General features: G+C 37.1%; 1 protein-coding gene across 4 annotated transcripts in view; it reads right to left on the bottom strand.

The window, feature by feature from the left end:
- B3GALT1 (beta-1,3-galactosyltransferase 1) overlaps positions 1-18,738 on the bottom strand; it is a 531,946-nt gene that overhangs the window by 130,149 nt on the left and 383,059 nt on the right. Inside the window, exon 3 of one of the 4 annotated variants that reach the window (XM_081052855.1) lies at positions 5,311-5,369. The exons of the other annotated variants lie outside the window; for them this stretch is intronic. The gene's annotated coding sequence lies outside the window, so the exon portion shown is untranslated. The remainder of the gene's footprint in view (positions 1-5,310; positions 5,370-18,738) is intronic. 4 annotated transcript variants of the gene reach the window in all.

Below are 18,738 nucleotides of genomic sequence, written 5' to 3'. Positions count from 1 at the left end.
GAATGTGATGATTTAACTACCTATGAATTCAATGAATATTAACTAAGAGCTCAGATTCTATAGTCAGAAAGACCTGGGTTTGAAGCCTTGTTTATTAGTTATGTGACACAGAAAAATTAATCAATCTTATTAAGCCATTGTTTCCTCATCCACTTAATAGACATTACACAGTACCTATCTCACATAACAGAATGCAAGTACTTAGCACAGTGCCTGGACAGAGTAAATATTTAATTAATGGAAGTTCCTGTAAGTCCATACTTTTCTACCTATTCAAAATTAACATTGTGAGAGACAAGGAAATCAAAAGAGTTAAAAGGAAAATATTTTTGGAACAACATTTTTTAAACTGCATTGCTTAAAAGAATAATTTTATCAACGGAAAGACATTTAAATGATTTAATCCTGTAAAAGGAACTTATAAGTTAATTGGTTTTATTCAGTTTGGAATCCTAATATCTGGAATTTATTCTAATTGAGTTCATACAATTGTTTGAATTTATCAATCGAACTCAACAGTGATCTGCTAATTCTGCATGTGTGATAATAAGAGTTAACTGGATATGCTGACCCTGAAATTTTAAGATGGCTCTCTCTTTCTCTCACCAATACTACCTTGACTCCCCAATACATTCTGAAGGAGTCCTACATGCACTGCAGTGATGACAAAATGTTAGCGAACACTTTCCAGGCATGCTGAATTATCTTTTGATATAACCCTTCTAATACTTGGGCTACATTGACATGTTATTCATATCTTGAAACAGAATTTTTACTTTTCTTAAACATGGCACTAAAATATATTTTTGGTGTTGAATTTCCATTTCCAATGTCTCAAGAGACATAGTTATATAGAGAAAAGCATGTGGATTTGGAGTTGTCAGTGTAAGATCTGAAGTTAGTTGGCTATTGTTCAAATCCTGGAGCTTCCACCCAGTAGCTCTGTAACTTGGACAAATTTTTTTATCCTTTGTTATCCTTTCATAAATAAAAGGTCTCTCATAAATAAAATGGAAGTCACAACATCCACTTCAGAAAATTGTTGTAAATAAAATAATGTATATAAAATGCTTAGCACAGGGTCTGGCTCAGTGAATGTTACTTCTTTTCTTCCTCCTCCTTCTCCTTCCTTTTCCTGTTCCTCACTGTCTTTACCATCATCATCATCATCATCTGGATTCATATGTAATTCTACATTGACTGTGTGACCATTGGCAAGTTGCTTAACCATCCTATGCCTTATCTTTTTAAAAGGTACAGTAGTAAGTACTTCATAGGATAATTATAAAATTAAATTAATATATCTAAAGCAGATGGGACAGAGTAGAGGCTCAGTGATCCATCATACATCATTTCTTTCCCTTCTTGTCTTCAACACTTTCTTTCGTTCTTCACTGATATATGGGTGTGTTTCCTTATTTTGACATGAGCTTTTGAGCCAAGAAAAACATTTCTCAAATATTATTCTACATATTATAAAATATAAGCAGTTCCTGCTAAGATTACCAAGGTAGAAATAGATTGAAATTTACACCCTCGTTGCTCTTGCTCTGTGTTTGGCCAACTGCGATATTTAGCTGCTGTTGGGGGCAAGAGGTCTCTAGACAGTCTATTGGAATTTCATCTGCCAAATGCTGGAGTTAGCAGAGATCAAGGAAATATATGAAAAAGGCATGGCTCCCAGAATTTATTGGCAAGTCCAAAGTAATAACAAAAGCAAAATTTGATAAAACCTGAGACTCTTCCTACTATCATTTTTCACCTTTGCCACATCCTCTCTACCTGACCTAAGCTATTTCTCAGTGTGATTTTGGAAATTTGAAGGGGGGGTTTAATGCCTTGCTTGAACATGCTATCACTTGGCTCAGGATGATTTATATTTAAGACTTATTCCTTTTCCCAGAGACAGTTGGAATATTGTTGGAGTAATGTGTTTAAAAATATAAAACCATGTGTAAGCTCAGTTACTTGAAGGAGTAAGATGATGGCAGCATAAGCAGAAAGAAAAGAGAAATAAAATACTGAACATATTAAAAAATGAAAAGGACACACAAATGGCATTAAGGTATTTAAAAATAGTTGAAAGTCAAGCAAAGAAAAATGGATGGAAAAACACATACAAAAGAGAAGAACTGGAAGAATTAAAGATTCAGAAACAACATGATAAAAAGAAGTCAGTCAATGGACTTTCAGTACATTGCTCTGTCTCCTCTTTACATTATCTGCTTGATTTAATAGAAAAGAGGTCCCGGAATGATATTTGAAGAACTGGATTGTTAAAAAGAAGGGAATTTTAAAAGAAAAACTTGCATAATTCATTCTCAGTTCTCAAAGATTTGTACGTGAGTACTTTGTAAGTGTGGCCTTTGCAGCTCTGGGACTGCCTGCACGACTTCTAGTGCACTCAGAAGCAAATGGATCATCTGCTGATTTCCTGGCCAAGGACTCACATGATGCATGGGACTCTCACTCATACAATTTATTTTTTGCTGATGTCTGAGTAATCTCTGAAGTTTCCAATACATCCAGGCAATGTCATGTCAACAACTGAAAAGTTCATATTGCCTTAGAGCAGTAATGGCCTGGAAATTGCTTTAACTTGATGTTACAACAGCAGCCATAAGCAAACAAACTTATAAACTGGTAGGAAATGAAATTAAAGACCAGCTACTTTTTTTTTTATTTATATCCTGGGTTGGGTGAATAATGACTGGACCAACATGTTACTTTCTTACTGATTGGCTCTAGAAAATATCACTGGGGAGTTTACTCAGCAGAACATACCCTGGACTCACATTTCTGAATCTTTGCAGCACACGATAATTTTTATAGACCTGTAAATATGACTCTCAGATGTCAATAAATCAATGAGTTAAATCTCCTGCCTGTGCATAAGGGGGAATGACATGTTGCTAAAGAACTTCTAAGCCATTCTGACTCACTCGATGACCTTGAACTCACATTGCGTGCTTCTTACTTTCCTGGCCTTGAAAGCTGGGTAATATTACTTGGGTTAAACCAGGAAATGGCAAAATGCCGTGCTCTCAAGTGAAGTTAGTCCTATAACACCACCATATCAATGGCCTGTGCCTAGCACACTCGGGGAGGGGAGGAGATGAGAGGGTCTCATGGAGGCTATCAATCACCACAAAAGCTCTTCTCAAGAACATCAGAGACACAGTAAAGCATCCCCATCAGAGTTGTTTGTGTAAACGTGAGCCAAAGATGAATGATTCTGAAGAATGTTCAGTTCAATAATAGAATACTAGTCCTGAGTTCTCATATTGCCTTTACCAGCAACCAGCTCTGTGCTCTTGGCACATTATTTGAAATCTCTCTGTGCCTCTCCTGCTAGTCTGTGAAATGGAGATAGTACGTCTCATAGCACTGTTGTGGCAATCACACCGTATTCAATTAAAATGGGTTTAGAAAGTTAGGAACTACTTAAATAAATGAGGCACCAAGAAGTAGGTTGCTAATGATTAAGAGCACACTGGAGCAAAATGCCTGGATGAGCAACATGCAGGGTGTCATCCACATAAGTGAATGTGTAGGTGCTCTGATACCTCGTGTGCATATGCCTCCAGAGATCCTGCTAATAAGAAAATTGTGTTCCTCTCGCACTCCCACCCCACAACTCTCCTAAATCTGCCCTCACAGGGGTCACATCTTTATGGCTAAATCCAGCAGACCCCTTTCAGTCCAGCTCTGCCAATTACCAGCTGTGAGACTTCCCCTTGCCTTAGCCTCTTAAGCTGTAAAATAGGAATAAAAATAGTATCTAATAATGGTGGCTACATGCCATTAAACATTGGTCCAAACCCATAGAATGCACAACATCAAGAGTGAACCCTAATGTAAACTATGGATTTGGGGTGGTAATGATGTGTCAATGTAGGTTCATCAATTGTGACAAATGTGCCATGCTAGTGGAGAATGTCAATAATGGGGGAGGCTATACATGTGTGGGGGTACGGTATATGGGAAATCTCTGTACTTTCTGCTAAATTTTGCTGTGAAACTAAAACTGCTCTAAAAAATAAAATCTATTAAAAAAGAGAGAAACAGAATCTATCTCATGGGATGTTATGAGGATTTAAAAAGCTAACACATTAGGTTAGTGCAAAAGCAATTGTGATTTAAAGGTTAAAAATAATTGCAAAAACCACAATTACTTTTGCACCAACCTAATATCTAAAGAGCTTATACCATCCCCCAAATACAGTAAACATTGAAAAAGGGTTGGGTGTTACCACAGAATAATTTTCATGTATCTCCCAGAGAATAGTCTTTGCTCCCTCCTTTTCGTTTCATCTAATTTTCTTCAACATAGGGCCATGATAAATTACTGTTATGTCAACAGAGTACCAGTACTGCATGTATAAGAGCAATACCTCCCATTAAAGAGCATGTTGTTTTGCTTCCACAAAGCAAACAGTGAATTCAACCGCTTCATTTTCCTCCCTTTTCTCTTTCCCCCTACTTTCTTCAATTATGGGTTTCCCACCACATTGACCATTGTTTTAGTCCTATGCAGAAACACTAGGGACTTACAACGGAAGCAGCTGTTTGGCTGAAGTTACAGGCACACCATCAGATTCAGCAGTTTCCATCCCACTCGCTTATTTCCAGGTAAAGTTAATTCCTCGCCATTGGTAGATCTAACTGCATGTTGGCTTCACTGCTGTGGGAAGAAAGGCTCACCAGGACTTAATTCGGCCATCTGCTGGAAGTGTAAAACTGTAATAGTCTAGAGTGAGTGCTGTGAATCCAAACAGGTTCAACTTCTAATTACGTCAGTACTACTCACAACTCTTAGTGTTTTCCTTCTTAATGTGGAGCCCTCAAATGAGGAGATTTGACAGAAAGTTCTACCATAATATTTTACAATATCAATAAAGCTTATCCACATGTCCAATTGACAATTTTATGCCTCATAATGTATTCTACTTTTGGCTATGTTAACTGTGTAGACTGGGTTTCCAGAAATATTCAGATCATAAAACATCCATTCCAATTAAAGGCATTTGCATTTGTTTTATCACAGTGGCATCAGGTTTGCCACTGAGCTTAGAGATTTTGTTTGGCTATATTCATATAAAAAAGTATTTTATAAGTTGCAATGTAAAACAATGGCATTCAAGTGAGTACAGCAAAGCTTAACAAAAGTGTTTCACCAAATTATCCCAGGTCAAAAGCAAAGCGAAAGTTTATCAACTAAGTTCTAAGAGCCGAAGAAGGGGAAAAAAGAATTTTGGGAAAAGACACTTAACAGTCAGGGCGAAGGGGCCTGGAAACAAATCAACTCACTTTTAAAGAATCATCAAGCACCAATGTTTTCATCCTGAGGCATCAGGCCATGATCCAATCTATAAGCAGAGAACAAAAATGAAACAGAAAAGAATAAAAAAAGAGGGGTCCTCAAGATGAAAGCCTTTATTTTAAATCATGTTGTGTAAATCAGAGATGTTTGTAGTAAAACAGACTGATTTCCTTCATGCACAAGAGAGGGTGTCCTCAAACAGCCCTAGAAACTAGACAAATGAATTTTGGCATTTTAAAGGAGGAGATAGAGTGACAGTAATGTTGCAAAACAAAAGATGCTGGAGTTACAAACTCATTTGAAAGAAATTCAATAACAGACTAAAAGAGAGTAATCCTGACTGCATAGTCAGAGAATCGGGCAATTGCAAGAAAGACACAAAGTGCCTGGTTAGCCTTGAAGGCTGTTGATCTTGGGGGTACAGAAGAGATGAAGCTTCTAAAAACCGAGTGTGCGGAGAAATATAGAGTCACACATAGGAGGTGTTCAACATATATTTGAGAAATAAATAAGGGAAGTTGTGTGTAGCATAAGTAGAACAATACTGGCTAACATTTATTGACTACTAATTAAGTGCCAATTTTTGTTCACTTATTTAATCATTTTATAGATGGAAAAACTAAGTTTGAGAGAGATTCAATATTTTCCGTTGAATGCAGCTGGTCACTGGTGTATCTAAAATTCTAACCTAATTGATTATAGAACTAGACATGTTATTCCCTATGGTTTAGTGGTCAAGAATATCTCACTGTAGCAGTTTTTCCTGGCTTCATGTCCTCACGCCAGCACTTACAAGCTTAAGTGACTTATATAAACACTTACAACTCTGTTTCCTCATCTACAAAATGGGAATGATACTAGTTGCTATTGAACGTTTGTGCTGCCCTCGCCCCCCAAATTCATATGTTGAACCCTTAATTCCCAGTATGCTGGTATTTGGAGGTGGAGCCTTTGGAAGCTAATTACGTTTAGATGAGGTCATTAGCGTGGATCCCCAATGAAATGACCTCTCTGCCATGTGAGAATACCGAGAAGGCAGCTGTCTGTGAACGAAGACAGCCATCACCAAAAACCCAGTCATACTGGTACTCTGCTCTTGGACCTCCAGCCTCCAGACTGTGAGAAAGAAATTGTCGTGTAAGCCATTCAGTCCAAAGTATTCTGTTATAGCAGCCTGAGTTGACTAAGATCCTAGTACTTTCATATATAGGTTTGTTCTGAGGATTAATTGAGATAGTATTTGGAAAGCACTGAGTACAGAGTATGGTGCTTATAAATATTTAATAAATGTTAGCTATTGATATCCTTAAAAGCACTTGCTACCGGCTTTTGTATGTTGCTTTTAGGTTAACAGAAACAAAGACATATTTTTGACCGAAACCTATAGGTGAGACATCTTTTTAGACACTGAGATTTATTCTTATTCATTAATAATAACACTTGTTTCTGCTATCCATTATTTCATGTGGAAACACATTCGGTACTAGAAGCAGCACTGTGTGCTATAAAAGGTATGGGGTTTTGAGCCAAAAGACCAGCTTCAACTTCAACTCCATTAGCAGCTGTGTAAACTTTGACAAACCAGTTGGATCATCAAGCCTCAGTCTCTGCTTTGGTAAAAAAAGGGTTCTGAATAATACCCACTCTCAGAAGGTGGCAGGTTTGAAAGTATTTTATAAACTGTAAAGGACTGTACAAATATTAGTTTTTATGTTAACACAGTGAAAAAATTTGAAAAAAGCAAGAAAGCAACACATTGCTAATGAACTTAGAAGAGCTTTCTAATTTAGGAATCGTTGCAGACAGTATTAAGAACTGAGACACACTGTACTAAATTTAATTTAAATCAAACGAAAAAATGAAATGCGATTCAATCTTGAAAAAATGTCACTTGGGATACAGAGAGAAATAACGCTGAAATAGATTCAGAGAAACCTAGAGAGCAACATTGTGGATGAGCTACCCAGTGGGTTCTAGTAAGTCAGAAAATAGAATTGAGCATTTACAATGTCATGCAGCATTTAAAAGGGCAGTTCTATTTTAGGATTTTAGCAAGAGACAATGGGCTCCTTTCTTCCTTCAGGATCCAGGGCAATTCTGGTTGAGCACACTACAGGGCCCTGAAGCTCAGCTCTAAGACCAGTGGGTACATGCCCCATACAAACACACACACACACACACACACACACACACACACTCACACACCCTGGGATTCTGTCTAGAAAGAGGAAACGGATGTATCTGCAGGGCAATGGAATAACCCCTTAGCTCTTTTCATGCTTTTCCTAAAGGGATTTTGTCATTTCACCTCTGTGTGGGATTCTTTGGGATCTGTTTGTAACTGATGTGAGTCTAAGTGTGGAAGAAAGAGGGTAGGAAAGAGGAGACCACTGAGAATATATCAGAAAGAATGGAGCAATATGGTGATTGATAAAAATGCATCCTAACATTTGGTAAAGCAACAACATGGTTAAGAATAAACCCAGACTTCACTTATTAAAGATTTAAAGAAAAGCCTTCAATAACAGGCAGAGGGAGAGATATATAGATTAGACAACTTTTACTCAGCAGAAGTTCCACAGCTGTCCCTGGTGAGGTGTGTCCCAGTACATAATCCCAGGATGTTGCCTTCCTCACATAGTGATGAATAAAAACACAGAGAAGGTGCTTCAGATGCTTACACACTCCCTCCATTTTTCCACAGCTCTTCCCTAATGCCCTGACATCAGCCTTGTATTCACTACTTGCACCAGCATTTTACAGCAGAGAAAACGTAGTGGAACGTGTGTTAGATTATGCATGCCGGTCAGCTGAATCCCTAAGGGTATATTAAGAAGTAGGCAAAGTTTGCTTTTGACCCTCTTCCATCATTCGTGCTAGCACCTGTCACCACCTGCCTATTCAACAAATTCATTCTAATGATTCTTAGCTGATCCTTTGAGTGGGCAGGGCTGACTTTTACTGACACTTCCTATGCCTTTCCTTTTAATCTCTCCTCTCTCACCTTCACCTTGGCCGAGCCCATCGTCCTCTGTTCTTCCTAGTGAATTAAAAGAAATCTAACAAAAAGGTGCACAGATAAGGTGGTAATGACTGATAATGACTTAATGGACTATCTAGTCAATTTATTCAAACAAAGAACATACTAGCAAGTTAAAATAAGGGTGAAAAAAAGAGAAATGGACATACAAAAAAATACAAGGCATTTTCATTTGCATGTTAATCCAGGATATTTTCTTAGTTCCCATTAAGATATTTCCTGGAATAAATGTTAAATGTGTGAACTCCTTTTTGGTACCAGATATTTATTACAAACCTCAAATGCTGGAAACAAACTAATTGTTCAATAAGAAGAGGCTTGTATACATCCAAACAATAAAATAATAGGTAGCCATTAAAAAGAATACTGTAAAAGAATATTTGATTATATGAAATACCATATCACCTTAGTCTAAGATAATACATGGTTTGCTTTTTAACATTTCTGAATGGGAAGTATCTCATGACCAATCTTGAAACAATTCAAGTTACTAAACAGATTAGTAAGTCATGACATAAGACATTGCCTGCGTTACAAATGTAGCTGATATAAAGAGAAATGTTTCTGTTTATCTGTGTGTCATTTCAGTTATTTGTAATGGTACAAGCATATATGATGACTTTTAACTTTATACTTCTGTCATTTTAGTTGTCATTTTAATTGCCTTAAAATACACTTTGATGCAGCTTTGGCATGAAAAATATTGTGTATGCAGAAGAGTGTGTCTGACATGTACCAGATAATGCAATTAAAGGAACTAGAAATAGCCAAATCTCCAGCAATCGGTGACAGGGTTTTCAGACCCAGGAGAAGCTAGTCTGACTGACTCACACATCACGAAGGAATCTCACTGAGGCACCAACAAATCAAAAGTTTCTGGATGACTTTCAAGAGAAGCTGTTTAACTTCCATCCATTTATAATACAATTAAGCAGAACACAAAACTGAATCTAGGAAAAAAAAGCCTATGTGAAGTTTGGAGCCCTTTCATTTGCCTCAAATTATTAATATCAACCCTGAAAGCGGGAAGATGTCAAGATAAAGATCCTGTGTTGTAACTGGGAAACAGCATAGAACTGTTGGTGGCCAGCATGGCAAGCACAAAACTATGACTATGAATGACTTAGATTCTTTGTAAATTCTTTCCTTTTTTTCCCCCTTTGGGAATGGGAAAGTCTATAACTGCTATCCTGTACCTGTCCTACCCCTGTATTTTGGAAGCTGATTATTTGTTTTCTGGTTTCATAGGTCCACAGGTGGAGAGGAATTCTAAGAATTCTGCCCCACGGCGGAACACATCCAATCCTCACACATATCTGATTCAAATAATTTATATGATAAGATTTAGGACAACTGAGCCTGAGATTTGAGGTTTGAATTGATACCAACATAGGTTGAGACTTTGGGGGATGTTGGGATGGGACATAATTTGCATGGGGGATGGATACCAACCTTTGGTGACCAGTGGATGGACTTTGGTAGATAGAAAAACACGGCATGTCACCAAAGGTATATTTTTCTTTCTAATCCTCAGAACCCATGAATATTCCCTTACATGGCAAAAGAGTGACTATTACTTTATATGGCAAACAATGTGGTTAAGGATCATGTGAGTAGGCATTTAGACTGGGTTATTTGATGGAGCCCTAAATCCATTCACAAGTATACTTATAAGAAAGAGGCAGAGGGAATTCTGAGATAAAAACACACATAAACAGCAGAACATGAAGGCAGAGCAGCAAGTGTGGTCTTGCCAAAACCTTGATTTCAGACTTCTGGCCTCCAGCACTGTGAGGTAAAAAGAAAAAAAAAATCTGTTGGTTTAAACTATCAAGTTTGTGGTTGTTTCAGCAGCCCCAGGAAACTAATGCAAAAGATAGAGGCATATCATTAACATGGTATGGCATTATCAGGACTTACTAAGTAAAAAAAGTTAAAAACACACTGTAGTATAATGCTATTTTAATTTTAAAATAGCAGATATAAATAAATGAGTGAATGAGTGAATAGCTAAACACACTTGGAAGACAATTTGTCTTATTTTGAGTGGGTAACTATAACAAAATACCACAGACTGGGAGGCTTAAACAGCAGAACTTTTTTTTTTCTGTCACAGTTCTGGAAGCTAGAAATGGAGATCAGGGTGCTAGCAAGGTCAGGGTCTGGTGAAAGCTCTCTTCCCGGCTTGCAGTCTTCTTACTCTGTCTTCACATGGTAAAGAGAAAGAGAGCTCTGATCTCTCTTCCTCTTCTTATAAAGTCACTAATCTCATTATGAGGGTCCCACCCTTATGACCTCATCTACACCTAATTACCTCTTCAACATCCAAACTTCTAATACCATCACATCTCATTGCAGTTAGAGTCTCAACATACAAATTTGGGGTGGGGGGGCGACACAAACATTCAGTCCATAACATCATATAATGCAGTATTTCTGGAAACTGAAAGTTTAGGTAATATTTAATCATATTCTTTCATATGTATATATGGAATATAAATATTAACCATTGTTGACATGAAAATAACTCTTGCCCTTGAATTGATCATTTGACCCATTCAGGGTAAGAAACATCATTCTCTCCAGTGAAAAACAGGTAATTCTCTTATTTTACAGGGAATAAAGGTTACATTCTGAAGACTTCACTGCCCTTGAGAAGGGGGAATCATTTTTGTTTTTTTCTCTTGTTACTAATGAACTCTGGTTTCAGTAGATTCTCAAATATTTCCAGACAACCTAAGAATCACTAATGATAAGAAAATAGGACTTTGATGGGGAGGGATTAAAAGGATGAATGTATAAATAAAGGAGGAGACTGGGGAAGAAGGGTAAAGAGAGAAGGAGTCAGGTCTAGATAGCAGGTTATAAGGTCTTTGGGTGGGTACTTTACCTCAGGTATGGGAGCCATGTCTGGCAGTACCAAAAGTCCCTGCCCCATGACCATGTAAGGACCTTAGGACACACCCAGGGACTTTAAGAGTTAAAGAGAACCTTTTGGTATTGTGGGAGTGGTGAGGACAACCTCCGACTGCCCTACTTGGCAGTTAAAATGAAGTCCTCAACTTAGGACAGTGGGGGATGGATGTCTTCTTTCACAATTTTTTTTTTTACACCGCATATGTAGTACTAACATAAGAAAACAGTGCAAAAAGAGAAAAACAAAAGTCATAAATGGAGGTAAAAGAAGATTCTATACATCTACCAAAAGCCATTTATTGAATATCTTAAAAGAAGAATGATGGAAACTGTTCACCAATAGCATCATTTCATTGCTTAAAATAATAGCTGGCTGGTCAAAGAAGTGCTGAGCCCAGAGTTAGTTCTCTGAGCCCTGGGGCTTTGAAATTTGAAGAGGCTGAAGATTAAGTGAAACTAGAAAGTGAACTCTAAACAGGTGAGCAAAAGTGGATGGAGATAATCACATCTAACTCCCACGGGACAAAGTTCAAATCCATCACTTGCCAAACATTCCTTCACTCTGGCTATGAGGCTTTGTGGTACTAATGGTACCTCTAAGCTCAAGAAAAGTACAAGGTGCCTGTGCTGGTCACTGAGCTTCTGGCCTGGAGCAAATCACTCTGATTTAATTGCCTATTACCTTGTACAGAGAAAGCGATTCGATGTTTATGATGACATAGCTTTATACCTGCACTCAGTTGGTTTGTAAAGGACAGATATCTTTCCAACCCACAGTCAAGGGTGAGTGAACATGTGATATAGAAATGACAAAGTGCCCAAGTCAAAGAGATACTAAAGGCCAAATGATAAATGTTGCTTACATGTTAACAGCAATGAATGTAAAGATGCCTGAGGTTCTTCCAAACTCTATTTTACCAGGCAGAATGCACTGGGTGTACAGTCAGATAGAACTAAGGATGAAATTGCGTCTGATACATACTAGTTGTACTAAAAATGGAATTATGTTATTAACTTCTTTGAGTCTTGGTTCTCTTGACCACAAATTGTAGGATAATGATATCTGTTCCATGGGTATTTTGTGAAAGTTAATTAGCTAAAGTATCTAAAGAATTTAATCCACTGCCCTATGTAAATCTAGTCACTATTGTTCTTTGATACTAAATTACCAAATATGGATTTTGTCACACTACAAGTCTACAGAGGGGAGATGCTTTGAGACAAGAAAGACTTTCCTGTCATCTTTAAATCATGCTTACCACTTACCTTTAAGGTGAGTCTTGGTAGCTGCTCTGGCTCAGGCAGGGCAATGTGCTTGGACCAGTGGAGTCCAAGACAGGAGAAGAGGTAGGTGGGCAGATTCCTGACAGAGATAAGGCTAACACAGAGAGGGAAAGGAAAAGTAGGGGGTAGGACTGGCAATATTAACTTGCAGGGAAAGGTTTCTGGGTGTGAAAACATAGGCAGCATGTCAAGAAATAACCATGGCAAGACTCACAATGAAGTTTTGTGTTCTAGATGTATTTGGAAAAAGGGCAGACCTAAGCTGGCAAAGCAGGCTGAACAATAATGCCCTAAAATAAGCACCACGGACAGCTCCAAGAGAAGTCCGTTCTTCCTCCCTGACAAGGAAGCAACTCAGGATTATTCAAGCCAAGTTAATGGAGAAGCCAACATCTCTCTGCCTTAAAGACTAACATCTATTAAGGCATATTTGATACCCAACACCAGAGGAAAGTTTTATCCTTTCAATACTTCTAAATATAGGTTAACAACAGCATAATATCTGGACAGATCTGTTCAGAACTGGTTCTCCTTTACAGAGATGGAGATCTACAGTGATCTTAATTGGTTTGATTAGGGTTGTTCTTCATTCTTGCAGATCCTGAGCTAATTCATGATTTTATCACGAAGGTCTCCACCTCCCTAAACACTAATATGATGTTGAAGTTTAGAGTTAGTGGTGGGTCAACTGTAGAATGTTTCAACTATGTGAGGTGACGAGTATGGGAGAGGGCCCCAGGTGTATAGTTCTAGGGCCATAGTTATTTTAGTCCTTTACATAGTCTAGTCAAACTGCTGTTAAGGATCCATAAAGGGGTGAACATAAATTCTGCTCTACTTTCTGTGAAACCCTGCAAAAGTCGTTTGGTCCTGCTTGGTGTCTGTTTTCTTATCTGAAATATAAAGGCGTTGAACAAGAAGTCCCGTTATAAAAGATGAAGTTATTTGGAGTAGTTGGTTTAAAATTTTTAGTTCAGAGACTCCAGAGATACAGAATCTATCCCTCAGGAAAAAGATAACTGCAACGGTATATAGAATTGGGACTCAACCAAGCACTACCAGGACCACAAGAAAATCAAGCTATCATTAGCAAGGGGATAAAAGAACCATAATATGCTTAGTTGCAAAGCACTATGGTGTCTTAGAACTGGGAAAAGGGTGGAGTAACTCCTTAGATCTTCTACATCAGGAATTGGTAGCAATACGGGCATTATATCATGGCTTTGAATTGACAGTTATCCTCCAAGTTCCAAGACTTTCAGATGACAGAATGGTTTTATAAAGTCCAAAATGTCTCAATGGCGGTGTATCAAAACACAGGAGAGCGCTGGGGGCAAGAATGACCCTACCGATTCATACAAACTTTGAATTACAGGAACTCCTCTGACACAGCTTGTTTGACTGATGGGCTTTTATGTTTTCTTGGAATAAGGAGTCTCATTGCCATTTCTGAATAATGAAATTGGGACTCATCAGTTGTCATGTTCTTCAAGTACTGCATAGAACAAAGGCTATATTTTCTGGAGCAATGATTCTCAAAGCATGGTCCTTGGATCTCTGTATTTCCCTGATACCATTTTAGGAGGTCTGTAATAGCCTCCCTTTCCCACTCCTCCAAGAGGCCTAATTTTTTTCTTATACTTCAACCAAAATAATGGATCACAACAGATTGATTGCAAAAACAACTATAAGAATCCAGTTGTTTTCTATTGGGCCATAGTATTGTAACTAGATTTGCAAAAATACAAAACAGTGCCATCTTCTTACTAATTTGTTTTGGAAAATGGAGTCATAGTCTTAAAAAATATTATTCATTTTTCATATAAAGTGCTTTATTGATTCATAAAAGGTAATTAAACAAAAATGTAAATCTGTTTTAATTTATTTTTTCTTTTCTTTTTTTTTTTTTTTAAGGAGGGCATAGCTCACAGTGGCCCATGTGGGGATCCAACTGGCAACCTCTGTGCTATTGGCACCACACTCTAATCAACTGAGCTAACCAGCCACCCCTGTTTTAATGTTTAATATGGTAAATATTGATAAATATAACCCACATAATAAAAAGACCTTTGGAGGTCTTCAATAATTTTTAAGAGTATAAAGAGATAAAAAAATTTGACAACCCTTGTGCCTTTGCAGAGGCATCAGAATTCAAGCTTTTCTGGTAGGTAATCAGTATTTTAATAATAGAGTAAAGTGAGCAAAGATTCTTGGTTTCTGAGTTTATGCAAGATGTTAAGTCGTTTGGGAGATATAGAAACTGCCCTGAGTGTATTTAGATTATTTACTTGGTTTGATGTGGGTTGACCCATCGAGCATGTAAGGTTCCTCTGTCAGGGCTCTGAGTCTCTCTACCTTGGGTTACCTTTGAGTTACCTTTGGGTTACCAAGACTTAGTCTTTGGAGTAAGTCTTGACAGATGATATATCAGTGGGCATAACATTAGTCACTCATACTTCAGCCTCTAGAATAAACCAATGATGAAAGAAAGTGTCCTGAAACCAGGCATGATTAAACTGAATTGAAAAAAACAACAACACCACCAACAATAAAAACTTGGGATAAACGCAAGGAAAATCTATTAATGTTGATAAGTAATATTACATTTTAAAATATTATCTCTAGGTAATTGGTTGAAATTTCATTACTTAGGTACATCAAATGTAAAAGTATCTCTCAGTATTTCACTGTAATGTAATTTACAGGAAACAGTAAATGATACTGTTAAGCTTTGTCTTTGGAGCAAAAAAATTTATGACTCTGGGTAAATCTCAGTAAACTAGGCTAATTGAGATGAAGTCCAAACAAAATATATGAAAATAAATTTGGAATGGAAATACTTTCAAATAAAATATTAAGAAAATATTTTAATGTTTTATAATATGTCATATTACAGCTAATGTATAATGATATTAAAAATACATGTATTACGGGACTTACTTTAATGAAAGCAAAACTTCTGCTTTAGGCTTTTGAACAAGTAAGTCTGTTTTTATATCTACTATATGAGGAAAATGCATCAATAATTACCAGTTGTAACATTCATTCATATGTAAGCCATAAACAAAGTAGTTCTCTTTAGTATATTTTGTTCTTTCAGATAATAAAACATGTCACCTGCTGTTTTATAATTCATTTGTTTACCGTATAAACTATTTTTGCTATGAAGTTCAAAGGCAAAATTCATTACAACCTTAGATTAATCATCACAAAATAGTAAATAGTAAATAGTTCTGTGACGTTATGTAGACCTCAACATTAGCTTCACGGAAAATTAAGGTATTTTAAAAAGAGTAGAGTTTTTACCCCTAGGAATTTAGATTTTTCAATAACATAATTTTAGATCCACTTGATCATTGAGTATTCTTTTTTCCTTTACACATTTCTCTAGGTTATCTTGGGCATGGTGGGAGTGGAGTAAATATAGAGTTGAGAGGAAGGAATAATTCTTGGGCCATTCAATTTTTATTTCACTGGTTCACTAAAATTTGTGTCACTTGATTTAAGAATTTCAGTTTTCATGGCTCCTGAGTTTTATCCAATTCTAAGTAACTCTTTTCTAAAGTGTATGATTCCCAAGGCAGTGGAATAAAAATTTTATCAAACGCTGCACTAAATCAAAGTCATCAGCTTATAGCTTATCTGTCATGCTATTGCATTTTAAGTAACCAATTATCATGTAAAATTCTGACTTCAGTGGCATTAAGGATATGCAGAGGTCACAAACTCTGTATGATTACAAAAATCTTGAATCTTCATTAAAGGGCATAGAAAGTTAATTAAAAGCTAATTTAAAAGGATAAGAGTTTTTGAATATCTGACTTTCTTTATTCAGGTTGTCTGGAAAGATGAAAACTGTGGTCAACGACAGGTAAAAGAAGCTAAAGTCTTTCTCTTGGGGTAATTTCAGCCTCTTGATATAGTTTGAGAAACGGGGTCAATTGTTTACATAATATTTAACCCACTCACATCCAAAGAAGGAAGGACTATTCAGTCTGTAATGTATTGCACAAATTCATTAACTTCAGAGTATCTGTGCAGGGAATTTTCTAATACAGATGGAATTTATATTTACTTTACAGTACATTAATACTGTAGACTACATCAAAGCCTATGATTATTATACTAAGATTCCAAGTAAGTACTGGTATTAAAATTAACATTTGGGAAGAGTAATTAGTTGACTTCTTTATCCTCTTTACACAAAACAGATTTATTTTTCGACAAAAGCAACATAGAATCCTAAAGCCAAGGGTAATATTCTTGAAGAAGCCAATCAAAATAAGTGAAAAATACAGAATTTATCATTAGAAAAAGATCAGGGTCACATAAGCCTACTGTAAAAGAAGTCAGAAACTGAAAAGAAAATAATGCTGCTGATATGACAAATGCCAGTCCCTTCCTCCTGCTCTCAACCTACTTTACTACACGATTGGATTTCATTTGTCTACAGGACCAGCCCCGCCAAGATTCAGAGCCATTGCTGCCTGAATGGCCAGTGTGTGTGGACCTCTAGGCAGCTATGAATTTTCGAGATGTGTCAGTTACAGTGGATTCCTGAGATGGTACCTTGATTTCCTCTTCTTTCCCCAGCTGGTTTGGGCCCTGGCACTGTGCAAAGCTTTCCCCAATTTTCTCCTCCCTTTCTCATTGTGAGGTCTGATTCTTGTTCGACCCATTCCTAGCTGCTGCCTGAAATCTTGTTCCCACAGGCTGCTCATCCAGACAACACACACTACTGTTCTTCTCTTAAGATACACCTGCCATCCTCTGACAGAAGAAAACTTCTAATTTATGCTGTTATTTTCTGCGATCGCCTTTGTCCATAAGAGGAATGTTTACAATGGAGAACAATCAAAGGCAGTACAGACAGTGAGACATACCAACTGCCTTTCCTGCTTGCTTCAGCTGCTCACAAATTGTTTCCTTTTCCTCTGCTTTAACTGCGTGTAAACCTGCAAATTCTCTTTCCTGCTGTCCTTAGCTTCTTGATCAGATACCAAAACTTCACGGTTGCATTAAATAAATTGTCTGTAACTGTGTGTATTTGCTCTAGCACATGAACTAAATTGTCTGTAACAGAGTGTATATTCAATCGTGAAAAACACCTGCACAGCATTTTCTGGCTGAGGAGAGAGAAAGAGAGAGAAGGGGGTGGGGGAGGGAGGGATAGAGGGAGAGAGAGGGAGAACACGTCTAGCAATAACAATAAAAACAAAACACAATAGAAAGTTAATCCTATAGAATTGCTCATGTGAGGTCCTCAATACAATCTCCAAGTGGATGATGTATCCTTTGTCTCTCTTTTCTGCAATAACTTTTAGAATAACGTATTTATTCTCAGTGCATAAAGGACAGGAGCCCGTCAGTCAAACAAGCGCATATAATATAGTCAGTCAAAAAATTAACCAAGCCAAAAGTTCAAGAATGGTTAATTAAGAGGGTAAATGTGTAGCAGAGGAATTTTCTCTTGGAGGAAATTTAAATAATGCCACACTCCAATGCATCATTTCCAAAACTAAAGTCTGGCTTCAATAGCATGCATACACTTATTGGATGTGTGAAAGTGGGAGGGAGTTAGTGGGGCAAGAGCCAAGAATTTCCAAGAATTTCATATCCTGTCCCTGGAATTCTTCCTTGGCGACTAAGCAGCTGTTTAGCAGCCTTCTTTTTGTCGAACTCCCCAACTGGGATACATTTTGTATATGCCTTGCAAGTTGAATGACCCTGGTATTTTAATGCAAGCAGTGTTTATTGACAATCATTGAGTTTGGTACAATTTGTAATCATCTGAATAGAAACTGAAAACAATTTCCAGTGTACAGATATTTGGCATGAGACAGATGAAACATTCAGATATTGAATATTTAACTTCCATCCAGATGTTTTAGCTGGTATCCCCATGATACACCTTCTCCAGCAAAGACCAAGTAAGTGAGTAAATTAATAAATAACCAATAAAAAACCCCAGAAAAATAAACAAACAAGCAAACAAAAAATAGTTTTACCATAAAAATTTCTAAATAGCAAATGTTGAGGCAAAACAAGTAGAATTTTCATCAAAATAGTTCGTTTGCTGTATCTTCAGAATTGCATTACCAAGAAAACCTGTTATAAAAAAAGAATCACATTTGAACCACAATATAGGATGGAAAAGGAAATAGGGAGCCAGCAT

The sequence above is a fragment of the Rhinolophus hipposideros genome, assembly GCF_964194185.1.
Source record: "Rhinolophus hipposideros genome assembly, chromosome: 6".
Lineage (NCBI taxonomy): Eukaryota > Metazoa > Chordata > Mammalia > Chiroptera > Rhinolophidae > Rhinolophus > Rhinolophus hipposideros.
The sequence above is the reverse complement of the archived record's forward strand: the minus strand, read 5'-3'. Positions and strand labels throughout refer to the sequence as shown.